Here is a 13,133-nt window from a genome sequence, read left to right as displayed (position 1 = left end):
AATCACTGCGCCACTTGCCTTGTTTGTGTCCTAATGCCTGCTACAGCTTAGGCAGAGACCCCAACTCATTGCACGGGGATCTGTGAATGTGACTTTCTGAGTTGTTTCCTGGGTTGTTTCATATGATTCTGTATCAATTCTGACCTCTTATGAAGAAAAGTCATGGCTTACTTAGCTTCCAATCACAATTAGGAACCAAATTTAGAATGCTAAACATCACCATCTTTAAATGGGGCAGATTCAGTTGAAATTTCACAACTTTTTAATATGGACAACAGCAACAATGAGACCTTCCATTTTGGAATTAGATGTTCTTATTTGACAGTTGGTAGGATGAGTCTGTAACCCCTCAACCCTGGAGGCAGAGGAAGAACTGTTGTAAGTTGGAGGCCAGACTGTTCTACAAAGAGAACAGCCAATGGGCTATATAGAAAGATCCTATCTCAAGAAACAGAATCAAAAGAAAATAACAGAAAAGGTCTCAATGTTTGGGAATAGGCCAGTGAATCTAGAGGAAGCTTTGGAAACAGTACAGGCTGCTTTGATGGAGTGGTGGTCTGCACTGGTCCATACTGCTCCAGACAGCTGGGCTACATATACCTCAGGGAAACTAAAGCTTCTAGCAGAGCTGCATGGCAAGATTTTGTAGAATGCTAATTCTTTCAGAAATTATTTTGTCTGCTTCTCTTCTGAAATACTGATTTTTAAAATGTCTTGGATCTTATCCAATCCAAGTCTAAGATTTTTCTGTCTTAATTAACATATCAATGGGCACTACAGGATTAATAAAAGATAACCCTTGGAAGATGCTTAGGAATTAAGCTCCTCTGCCTCTCCCTCTTATTTCTTCTCATTTCATCTCACATTTTGGAATCCAGTGGGCACCTTCTTGATTGCAATCCTGAATATATGTGTTGGTGGCACCTGCTAGGGGAATAAACAGGACACAACAGATGTGTCAACAACAAGGGTGGACTCAGAGCACATTGAAATTGCTTTTCAAAGTGAGTCTGAGCCAGACAGCCCATAGTCATCACAGCTCACAGCGTGTGTTACTTTATTAAGCTCAAAGGCTACTTAAAAGTGCAATAAATATGTACTAGACTTAATAAGTTTTTAAAAACCTTAAATATAAAACTTAAGTATATAAATATATTTTAAATATATATTATATATACATATATAAAAACTTAAATATATACTAGACTTAATGAGTTTTAAGAAAACGTATAATGTCTTGATCGGAAGATCAAGTTTAAAATAAGGGGTTCCGTTTCTCCAGCCAGGTGTCCTCATTACAGTGACATCATCTTTAAACCGTGTGTGTCGATCCCTGATGCACTGCCATGATACCCAAGGAAGACAGGGCGACCTGGAAGTCCAACTGCTTCCTTAAGGTCATCCAACTTTGTATGAGGACCCAGAATGCTTCATTGTGGGGGCAGACAATGCGGTCTCCGAGCAGATGGAGCAGATCCCCGTGTCCCTGCGAAGGAAGGCTGTGGAGCTTGATGGGCAAGAACATCACGATGGGCAAGGCCATCTGCAGCATCTGGAGAACAGCCCAGCCCTGGAGACACTGCTGCCAGGAGTGCCTCACTGCGATTAGGGAAATACTGCTGGCCAATAACGTGTCGGCTACAGCTGTGCTGTGTTACCATCCCCTGTGAGGTCACTGGGCGAGCCCAGAACACTGGTCTGGGGCCTGAGAAGACCTCATTCTTCCGAGGTACTATCGACATTCTGAGTGATGTGCAGCTGATAAAAACTGGAGACAAAGTAGTAGCCAGTGAAGCCACACTGCTGAAACATTTCTCTTTTCTCCTTTGAGAGGCAACCAGCAGGTATTTAACAAGGGCAGCATGTAACCCGGAAGTGCTTGACATCACAGAGCCAACTCTGCACTTCCGCTTCTTAGCAGGTGTCTGAGATGTTGCCAGTGTCTGTCTGCAGATCGGTTACCCCCCTGTTGCCTCCATGCCACGCCCTATCATCAGTAGACACAAGTGAGTCCCGGCTTTGTCTGTGGAGACTAAGTACACCTTCCCACTTTCTGAGAAGGTCGAGGCCTTCCTGGCTGATCCATCTACATTTGCCGTGGTTGCCCCTGTGGCTGCCACCGCCACTACTACTTTGCAGCCTCACTCAGTGCTGTATCCAAGGAAGACTGAGGAATCAGAGGAAGATAGGGGCTTGAGAAACATATAAATAAAGGATTACTTCTCTTAAGAGGAGGACAGTGGGTTTTCTTGTTTGCCTACCTCTGGGTACATGACCCTGGCTATGTGTAGTCTGTAGTCACTGGCCTCACAAGTTTCCCCAGACAAAAAAGTCATCCCAGATTTAGCCTCTGTCATATCAACCAAGGATTTGAGGATGATTCCCAGGCTAGATTTAGACTGGAGATCCCTGTTTAACCCATTTGAGGTTCAGTGTAGTGGCTTGGAATTTGAAGAGCTCCCCAAAGTGGTTCTGTCTACTGCACAAGCATGACTGAGAAATGCTGATTCCCAAGGATTTCCTAGAGGCAAGCACTGAGCCCTGGTGGAGAAGGTTACAATCTTTGCCTTCTCTGCTCACACTTCCCGTGTCACAGACGCATTCAGCCATCACACAGACGCATTCAGCCATCACACAGACGCATTCAGCCATCACACAGACGCATTCAGCCATCTCATGCTGTCCCTAAGATGTGCTTTATGGAGGAACTCTGAGTACTTTTACATGGACTTCACATGTGGAGGCTTCATGTGAGTTTTTAATGAACTAAAAGCCTTCTGTTAGGAGACTACAATGGTCATACCCAGTCCACCATTCTCCACAGATGAGGAAATTGAGGCAGGATCAAATGCAATGACTTGGCATGTCCCCCCCAAAAAGTGACTGGGCTAGAGGGTGACCTGGCTCTCCCTATTCCCTTCTGTCTCTCTGGCAAAGTGTATAGTAGTACTCAGGGGATGTGGATGCGTGTCAGAATCATCTAGGCAACTTGCTAAATCCTGCTTCTTATCCATAGATCTGGAGCAGAGCCAGTCAGGGTATCAAAGAGCTTTTTACCTGAACATCCTGTGATGCCAAGTACTTTTTGGAGTATAAATGCTGTCATTGTCAAATACCTGCTGGATGATCACCCCGAAGGAGAAGGGAGAGAGGTTCAGGAACATAATGATTTTTTTTTTCTTTTTGTGCTTACATGAGTGCTGTATGGATATAAGACTCAGCATTATTCCTAGTCCATGAGAGTGTCCCTGTTAGCCCTCTCTAACATGGATGTGCTCATTAGGAATGCACCCCTTTTCTGCCCATAGTAGTCAGTGACAGTCTCCCTCATCCTCCTCATTACCCCCTTTTCTCCTTTTCAACTCTTACCTTGAATTATTCTCCTTCCTCTGGCACAGTTTCATGTGTATCTGCTTCTTTACAACTAACTTACAAACATCATTAGATGGCAGTTGTTTCCTGAGTTTTCATACTTGTGAATGTGTGTAAATTATTAAGCAATATGTGTAGATTAAGCACCCCTTTATCAGTTTGACTGACACATGTCAAGGTTGCATATCTGAGTTTCTCATTTGTGGATATGGAAGAAAAGAAACTAGCTGCCATTGCTACTGTTTTCACCTGCACACTTCCTCCTCCTTCGGCTGCGATTTTGCACAATAATCGTTTTTATTTTCTTTAGACTTTCCGAAGCAGCATTTGCTTTCTTCAGCCAGGGCCAGTTCTGGCCAGTTGTTGCTTAGCAATAATAATGACTTGTTGAGACTCATCTGATGGACTTTGAACACCCTGAGCAGAGGCTAGCCAAGGGCAGCTGGTTGGTTAATTGTGGCCTCCAGTCATCACCAGGAGATCAGGGCCTGTGAGCACAGAAAAGGGCTGAAGCTGCTGCGAAGTGCATTTCAAATTGCGTTTGTGGCACAAATTCACATTTCAAAAACCGAGCGGAAGAAAACCTTAATATGCAGAGTGATTTCATGTCTTTGAAACATCAGGTCGCTACCTGGCTTAAAATAACACATCCTTCTGAGAGCCCTCACAGGTTATTTACAGTGTGTATTGCTCCTGCTTTCTAGAATTCTCCACGGATGATGGATGGTGATGGCCACAGCACTGACGGCAGAAGGGCCACCTGAGGAATAGCCACTTGTAAAATGTCACTTTTGAACAAAGCCATTTGTGAACGATTGCGGTTTATCGCTGTTGCCCCTTTTTATTATAAGTCGGAATGAACTGATTATGTTCCTAGGCCTGGGGCCTTTTGGGTCAAGTTGAAGTCCACAGTGGACGGCAAGCCCTGGATTATAAAATCCCTCCAAATAAGGGTTTCTAGCGGAAACCTGGGAACCGTTTGCTTGTATTTAGGAAGGCTCTTGCTGCTGGCAGGAGGCTCGCTATCTGGGCCCCTTTTAGCCCCAGAACTTCGTGGTCATGTTGCAACTAGTGATGACGTGACAGATCTACACGGAATGTTGTCCTTACTGATGTCTGTTTCTGTTGTTCGAATGACACCGTTATTGTTTACCAGAACACCGGGCTCTCCAGTCTCCTCAGCATAGGACAGAACAGGCACTTGAAAGGAACGAGAAACATGAGCATAAGTCCAACTGGAGAGGAAGAAACTGGGGCGACAGACAGGTATTCCATGTCTACCGTCACCAAGGAGGCACATGGTGTAGGTACGTGCTGTGAGCTAAAAATTTATTTTCTGGAGGCCTAAGAGACAGTTTTTTTTTTTTTTTTAGTAAGGCCTGGTGCTTGGGTCTTTAAAGAAATCAGCCTACATGTAATTAACTTCCGCTTCTTTTGGTATCACTAAAAGGGTTTATTTTTACCCCCTCTGTGATTTTTCTGCTTTTCTTTATTCTTAGACTTAGAAATATCCTCCAAGCATTTGCTCGCTAGTAACAATTTCTGGACTTTGACCATGAGCAATAGTTTATCTTTCTCAAGAACTTGAAGGTTGGTTTTGGAAACAGGATCTACCTGGTTACAAGTACACACCTATTGCCGCTGTGTTTGTTTCCACTCTGGGCTGTTCGTTACTTCACTGCCTTTTGGAGCATCAAGGTCCTTGGTGAATAAGACAAGGCAGAGTTGAGAGCAAGAGAAAGATGGAGAAAACTGCGGAGTAGAGAGATGGTGTGTCTGTAGGGCCACACACCAGGCTTCCTACAGCCCATACATCCAGACTCATTTATCTTAAAATATGGCCCTGGTGCTGCTCAAAATCCTCAGTGGCTGCCCCACGCCTTGACAGTGGAGTCTTAACACCGCCTTCAGGCCTTCCAAGACTTGATCCAGCTTTCATTTTCAACCCAAACTGTTTTCCTCTTGTTGCAGTGCTTTCAGTTCCTGTGTCTCCAGTGCTATACCGGTCTCCACAGCTCCACGGTGAACCCCTTGTTACCGGGGATCAATTCTGTTCACATTTATATCATTGACAGCATCAGTCTCTGCCCTTTTTTTTCTCTTGAGGGAAATCACTAATGCCTCTCTTCCTCCCCAGAGCCAACCTCCAGTATTGCTGAGTTTGGTGACAGCAAGTCTACGGCAGTCAGGGCTGAGTGTCAGACTGCCCTAGCTGGGCAGGTAATGTTCCCATGGTGAGCCCCAGGTGAGCTGCTGTCTCTTAAGTCACAGGCTTTGCCTGTCATCTTGCGTTGAGCTGCACTTTGCCCCTGGGGTTTGTTCAGTCCTGTTTTCTTTCCTGAGCACCCACAGAGAGGCCCCAAACCACCCTGCTCAACTTACATCTACTTGTCTCCTGAACTTACCACCTGCTTACCCTTTACCTCCATTTAAGTGTCTAAACCTGTTTTTTGACCTTATCATCACCAAGACCCTTCTAAACCTGCCTAGGCTGGACCGCAGGCCTTACACTGCTTAGCTTGCTTTCTGATTACATTTTGATCCTAGATAAGTGTCTCTGTATATTGCCTAACTCTGCACTTGCAGGCTTCTGGAGTTTGCCTTTTATCTGGTTCATTCACAGATTTTGTACTTGCATGTTGTTTAGCAGAAAGCCAGACTGTTCACTTTTGACGGAAAGGGATTTAGGCATAATCTGGGAAAATCTGCTATAATGCTTTGTTGGAAGTCTTGAGAAGAAAAACAGTTGTTGGTCACACTTTGGATGCTAAATATAGGTAAGGGAATCAAGACAATTCACTTAGAAAAACTGACATAAATTTAGTATATGCTCCAATGCTGAATGTTTTGCAGATAAATGCATTATCTATGCTTCATGTTTCCAAGCTAAGAGCTGTATTGTAAAAATATGTGTTGAGTATTTTATTCTATTTGTTTGTTCATTTAGCAGATTGCTAAGCATCCGCTACTTTCTAGAAAGTTTTTAAGGAGTTGAAGGGTATAGAGTGCATAAAACAAGGCAAAAAAATCCCTTTCATGAGGGACAGCTCCCTGTCACTTCTCTAGTGGGGAAGCCCATATTCAGGCAAAGCATATGACAGCAGACAGTGAGAGGTGCCTGGCTGAAGAGCTTGGTGGCTGGGGAATGGAAAGCCATTGGCGATGTGGCTGTGGAAGAATGAGCTGAAGAGATGACAGTGCTGCTGAGAGCCTTGCTGCGAGAGCCTTGCTGCAGAGACTGACGACGAGAGCACTGTGGGTAGAGAGAACAGCTAGTGTGCAAATATGAAACAGCAGCAGTGGAAGGTGGAGCTAACGGGCACCTAGCAAACAGATGAATGAATTGCCCAAACACAGCGCATCTATGCTGTGGAATACTATTTAACACTTAAAAGCCGTAACATGAGTGGATTTTGAAAATTCTGGATTACGTGGAAGAAGCGAGACATAAAGATGATATTTATATGATTTTATTTAAGCGGAATAGCCAGATCCTTACCTAGCTTTATAGACTCTGTGAATGGCTGCCTGTGGCTGTGGGATCTAGAGTGATTGCCTGATTTTTAGGGTGTGATGAAATAAACGTTTTGGAATTAGACTGCGGCAATTGTCGTAAAACACTGTGAACGTGTCAATGTCACTGGATTGTGTTTTAAAAATAGTTCATTGTGCATTATCCAAATTACCTAGATTAATAAAGGTGGGGATGTGAGTTAAGCTTGCCGTGTTGGACTGGAAGGCTGGAGAGGGGTATGTGTGTGAGAGCAGTACAAGGAATGAGGTTTTTCTGTGCCTTTCCCTGAGGCGAAACGACTTTGTTTTCATCTTCTGCCCTGTAGCAATGGGCTAGGGAAGACAGGTCTTTACCGCTCCTCAGACAATGGACCTACAGAGTGGGGCAAGAGAGTTTGCTGCCCCCTGCTGGCAGCTGCGCTGTCTGTTTCTTGCCCTGTCATAAACAGCTGTGCAAGCTGGTGTCCTTTTGGTGGTGACCGTACAATTCGGTGAAAATTTCTCTTTTTGTTACCCTGGACCTTCGTTAGGTATTTATCTTTAAATTTCTTGGGTTTGGGGGAGGGAACTTAACAGAATGCCCATTTCCCATGAGTCTGGAGTTCAGATCTCTTTTGCACCAATCCCCTCCTGTTGACTAGTTTCTTGATGAATCTTTGAAGACTCTCCTGTTGACTAGTTTGCTTGAAGAATCTTTGAAGACTCTCGAGGATCCCTCCTTACTTGCTTTTAGGGAGTTCCTTATTTTTCCGTGCTGTGCCAGGACTAACGGGACTAACGCGTTTTGCCTCTCATGGAAGAGCTTGCCTGCCTGGGACTCACTTCCCTTGAATGCCCGGCAGGCTTGTCTCCACAGTGCTTTCAATCTTGCACGTTTTCTTTCTCCTGTTGTCAGGCTGAGAACGATGTAGCTTTCTGCGGCCTAAGTGAAAAAGGAACTCTGGAATGCTAGTGTCCTCTTTAAATTTTTATATTACTTTGTAACTGATGGTAAAGATTACACATATCTGTGGGGTACTGTGCGATGCTCTAGAGCATGCATTCATCTTGCGATGTTTAAATGAGGCTTAATCAATCCGTGTAAACAGACATGTAGATGCTTAAGTATCTCCTTGGTCATTTATCATTTCTTCATAGTGTGATCATTCAGCACAGTTTTCTCCAGTGTTTCCTTATATAAAGTACTTATTATCAACAGTTGTCCTACTGTGTAATACCCACCAGACTGCTTATTCCTGGGACTCAGAACTCACTGATCACGGATTCTGAGTGTCTCCCAATATCCTATTCCTCCCTAGCTTCTAGCAGTCACCTCGTTTTTTTTCTTTATCCAGCAGTCCTGGCTGGCCTCAAACTCATAATCTTACCCGTTTCAGGCAGCAGGGTGCTGCAATTACAGGTGTGTACCACCACATCTGGCTTTTCCCTTTAGCTTCTTTGGCAGCTGATACTGATCAGCTTGGAATTTTGAGACAGCGCATAGTCAGATCAATCATTTCTGCTCCTTTTATATTTTTCCTATATTATCACATTTCTTTTTAGAAAAGAAAAGAAACTCTACACCAAGGAGATTGCTGTATGATTTTACATTTTCATATTTATATCTTTCCTCTGTCTAGGGTAAGATTTAAAGTAAAGTACTTTCATCATTTAATTTGAGTTAGATATAGATTCATGTCTATTTTTACGTATAAAGACACCGAGATCTAAAAAAAAATATACATCTGCTATTAGGGAAAAATATATGATGGATGCTGGATTTGGGACAGCAATCTGTTCTTAGGGCTCTGCTTTACATCATTCACTTGCGTTTGTGCCTATAGTGATTATGGTCAACTGTCTTGACTGTAAAAATGGTTACACTTGTTTATTTTGTGTGTGATTGAGTATGTAACACATGTTGAGGTCAGAGGACAGCTTGCTGGAGTGGGTTCTCTCTTTCTATCACGTGGGTTCTGGTGAATCAAGCTACGGTTATCAGGCTTTTCAGCAAGCGCTTTGATTTGCCATACCCTTTCACCAGCCCCTAACCTGAATTTTTAAAGATGCACTTTGCTCCCTGAAAATAATGCCAGTTTTGTATAGTTATTATTATTGTATATGTTACAATTCTCTTTATTTTCCCTGGTGCCTCAGGGCTTCCAGTGCTATGCTGATTGATAATAGTAGGTAGCCTTGCTTCATTTCTTTTTTTACTGGTCAATGCAGCTGCTTTTTCCAGGAATGCATGGTATCAACTTTCTTATCACTACTACCACAGTGATGGGGGTTGAATCACAGCCTCAGTGTTCAAGGCCAGCATCTGCTTCATTCTGAGTCCCAAGTACTGAACAAAAATATATTAGATATTAATATATTATTTTTATTAATTTACAATAATGATCAATAACTTGAGAATAAACTTAAATTCATGTGCTATATCTAATAAATACTCAGTTGCTGTAGAGTTACTGTTTTACCTGTCATTAGATTTCCCAGTGTCAAAATGCTTTGCTAACTTATTAATTCCATTAGGTTAACACCAATTAGAAATATCCTCTTGCAGTAAATGCTACATTTTTAGTGTCATCTTCCACTCAAATTCAGCAGTATGGTTGGTTTTTATCATTTTTTGCATGTTAATTTTTTATCAGCATACAAAGTATTGAGTTTCATTATGACATCTTTCTAACAAAATTTGGTTTGGGTGCTTCTGGCTTTCTCCATCTTCTCTATCTTCCTTGCTTGTGTCCTCCTATGCTGCTAGCTTCTTTTGCCCTCTCTTATCAGGTGTGACTGTTTCCCCTTTCCACACACCTTTTGTTCCCCCTTTCAAGGTCTTGAATTTGTAGGAGTGAGAGGGTTCTCTGAGTGAGCCCTGAATAAACCTGCATTGTTGAAATGGGCACATCCATGTCAAGGACTCAAGACATCAGATGCATGAAACATTGGACAAGTTGGATTCCCATATGGACTAGGCTCAAGAGAGCTGACAAAGTTCTTCTCAGGAGTCTGAATATGGGCGTTTATGCATGATTGATCATGTGTGCAGCTTCCTTCTCATGGATATTTACAGACTGAGACCGCTTCCTTGGGAGACTTCCTACCTGGGCTAGCTAACCTCTCTCTCAGTGCTGTGCTCAATAAACACACTGAAGTTTTGAGTTACAATGGTTAGAAAACTCCCTTGTGATCCTGACCTTACTATGTATATCGGTATCTGCCCATTCTTCACTCCCTCATCACCTCTACCCAGGGTTCCAGGACCCGAGCCATGCTGGTCACAGCATGTATGTAGTTTCATGGTTGATATCCACTCTCACACCCTCCTATTTATATGTATACAAACATTGAGGGTCAAGAGCTGCATTTGAGATAGAACATACAATCTTCTTTTTGACTGGGTCACCTCTTTTCATATACCACTTCCTTTTCCTAGCACAGTTCATTTTCTTTCACAGCTGAATATAATTCCACTGTGTGTAGACGCCATGTTTTCATCACTCTTTCTTCTGCTGATGGGCATTTAGGCTGTTCCTTTTCCCTGCTATTGTGAAGAATGCAGCAGTAAATATAGACAAGCTAATTTGAGAGGCTTAATTTCAGAATTAGTTTGTATCTTTAAATCAATCGAAGAGTCATACTCTATTACTGTAGAATTTATCGGTCAAATATATTACAGATTTAGTAGTCATTTAAGAAAAAGCAGAAGGCTTAAAAAGCAGCTGGGATTAACAGAGCATGCCTTTAATCCCAGCACCCAGGAAGAAGATGCTGGTGGATCTCTGCATTCAAGTCCATCCAGCCTGTTCTACAGAACGAGTTAGCAAACCCAAACAACTTCAAAACAAAAAAACAGAAACAAGAGCAGCATTTCAACTTCTTGGTAATTGTTTTACTCAGATATTCTAAGGTTAATCACTGTAACTTTTACTTTTGGCATATTATTATAACCCTAGTTACATTTCCTTTCTTAGTTTCTTCCCCTTTCTGGTAATTCTTTCTAAAATTTGTCTTCAGTGGGCACATTCACATATCCAGTTTGTCCTTAGCTCTTCTGTCGAGGATTTACTGACAGAATAAATCAGCGTTTGTTGGATTTGGGGACACAGTTCAGGCATCACAGAATTGCTGTGAGGTTTGTAGGAAACAGTGAATGTGAACAACCTTGCGTAGTGTTATTTGGGTAATAAACATTCACACTGAGAATGCTGTTCTCCAGCTCTTCATTTAAGCTTACTCACTCCCCTTCTTCTCTAGATTAATCTTACAGCTTTTTCAATTTAAGAGGCTTGAGTTTTCTCATAAGGCTGTTTTTGTTTGTTTGTTTGTTTGTTTTTTCTTCTTCTTCTTCTTCTTTTACCCACCCCCATGTTTTGGTATATGTCCTAGTTTTCCTTAATTGTCAACTTAATATGATCTAGAGTCACCTGAAAAGAGCATCTCGATTGAGGATTGCACAGGTAAGCTTGCTCTATGGGTAAGTCTGGGGGGATTGTGTTGATTATTAATTGTTGTAGGAGGGTCCAGCCCACCATGGGTGTCATCATTCCCTGAGCTGGCAGTCCTAGGCCATGTAAGGGAAGTAGCGAAGCTAGAGCTTGGGTGAGCTAGCAAGCAGTGTTCACGCACAGTTTAGGTTTTCAAGATCCTGCTTCAATTCCTGTGCTGACTTTCCTCAATGATGGACTGTGTCCAAATAGGAGATATACCAACACAAAGGACACAGGTCCAGGGGCAAAACCAACAAAAATAGCCTTAAGTCATCAGAAAACTTGAAATTTTTCACCACGCAGCCTTTGGTTGATGTGTTTTATCATAGCAACAGTAAGGAAACTGAAATAGTTGATTTATGTTCAATAAATTTATCTTTTTACCTTTTTGGTTCATCAGCCATTTAGTATAGTGGTTTTGGAAAATTTGTGTCTGTATCTTAATTTTTAATTTATTTGCTATTTTATTATTTTATTTCTCTCTCTGAGGATATATTGAAGTTTTCTTTTGTCATGTCTCAAAGTCAGAGGAAGGGCTATTCTCTGAGTGGCCCCAACTATCCCATATACCAACAATAGAAGACAACCCATGGTGATACTCAGCCTCAAAGCTAAGACCAGGTTGAGAATTCTGATTGTTGCAAGAGTGAGTCTGGTTGGAGTAACACATGAAATACTACTTCTAAAAAAGTTCTCAAGGGTCAGGAAGATAGCTCAGTTGGTACAGACACTTTTCATGTAAGCCGGAAAACCTGAGCCTCATCTCTCAGACCCATGTAAAAGTGGAAGTAGAGAACTGACCCACAAAATTGTCCTCTGGCCCTACATAAACACTGTGGCATGGGTGTAGCCATATTTACAGTAATATGCCAAGTTTAAAAAGAAAGAAAAAGGTTTATGGAAGAGATTTGAAAAATAATACAGCACAGATTTATAAATGGAATAAAGTGGGGACCAAGCTATGTTAGTTGTTTGTTTTACACAAGAGTGTGTAGCCTTCCATCCTCCCTTCCCTCCTCTATACACTGACTTTTTTTTTTCTAAGTTCAGGACATTTTTCTTCTATTACATCTATCAATATAGTTTCATTTATTGTCTTCTCCAGGAACTCAAATTACCCATATGTCTAACTTTGGTACCTGTAAACTTCTTTCTTGCTTTTTAAAACTTTAGGAACTTTACTTGTTTTTCTATTTCTGATTTTATTTTTATACATAACCTTCTTTAGTGGCTGATTACAAAATGAATTGTAATGTTTTTCTTTCGTCTTTAAGTCCCTAGTAAAGCATACGTTACTGTTTTCTTTTATGGTTGTCCCTACAGTCGTGTTACTGATATTATAGTGCTGGGTTTTGGGCTTCTAAAATTGTGGTGTGTTTCAATAAATAGTATGATTAAGCTGGATTAACCTGGTTCTGTCCTCTGAACTTTTCTCAGTTTAGTAAACAGACAACTGTAGGCCATTTCAGGCGAACAATTGAAAGGCGTGTCAACCAGTACAAGTTCTAGTCCTAGTCTGCTTTCACCTGGAAACTCTGTGTGCCTCAGGGTGCAACCTTGACGGCTCATTTCCTCTCACACCAAAACTGAGTTTGTCTAGTAGAGACTGTTGATGTAAGCATCTTGTGTTGTCAGTGTCTTCTGAGAAGCTGACACACTATTGCTCACGCACTCTGGCTGCTGAAGGCTTACAGGTTACTTCCTAGTATGTGCATGTGATTTTGTTTCCTCCAGTTGATTATTACCAACGATCATGTGTTCATTGCCAAGTGTGTT

The 13,133-nt window shown here is 42.0% G+C and overlaps 1 pseudogene; it reads left to right on the top strand.

Moving 5' to 3' along the window:
* Window positions 1-1,346: 1,346 nt before the first annotated feature.
* Window positions 1,347-2,208, top strand: LOC110564063 (large ribosomal subunit protein uL10-like; annotated as a pseudogene).
* The last annotated feature ends 10,925 nt before the right edge of the window (window positions 2,209-13,133 follow it).

This window comes from Meriones unguiculatus, chromosome 2 (assembly GCF_030254825.1).
Source record: "Meriones unguiculatus strain TT.TT164.6M chromosome 2, Bangor_MerUng_6.1, whole genome shotgun sequence".
In the NCBI taxonomy this organism is placed as follows: domain Eukaryota; kingdom Metazoa; phylum Chordata; class Mammalia; order Rodentia; family Muridae; genus Meriones; species Meriones unguiculatus.
Note: the sequence above shows the minus strand (reverse complement) of the source record. Positions and strands in the feature narration are given on the sequence as shown.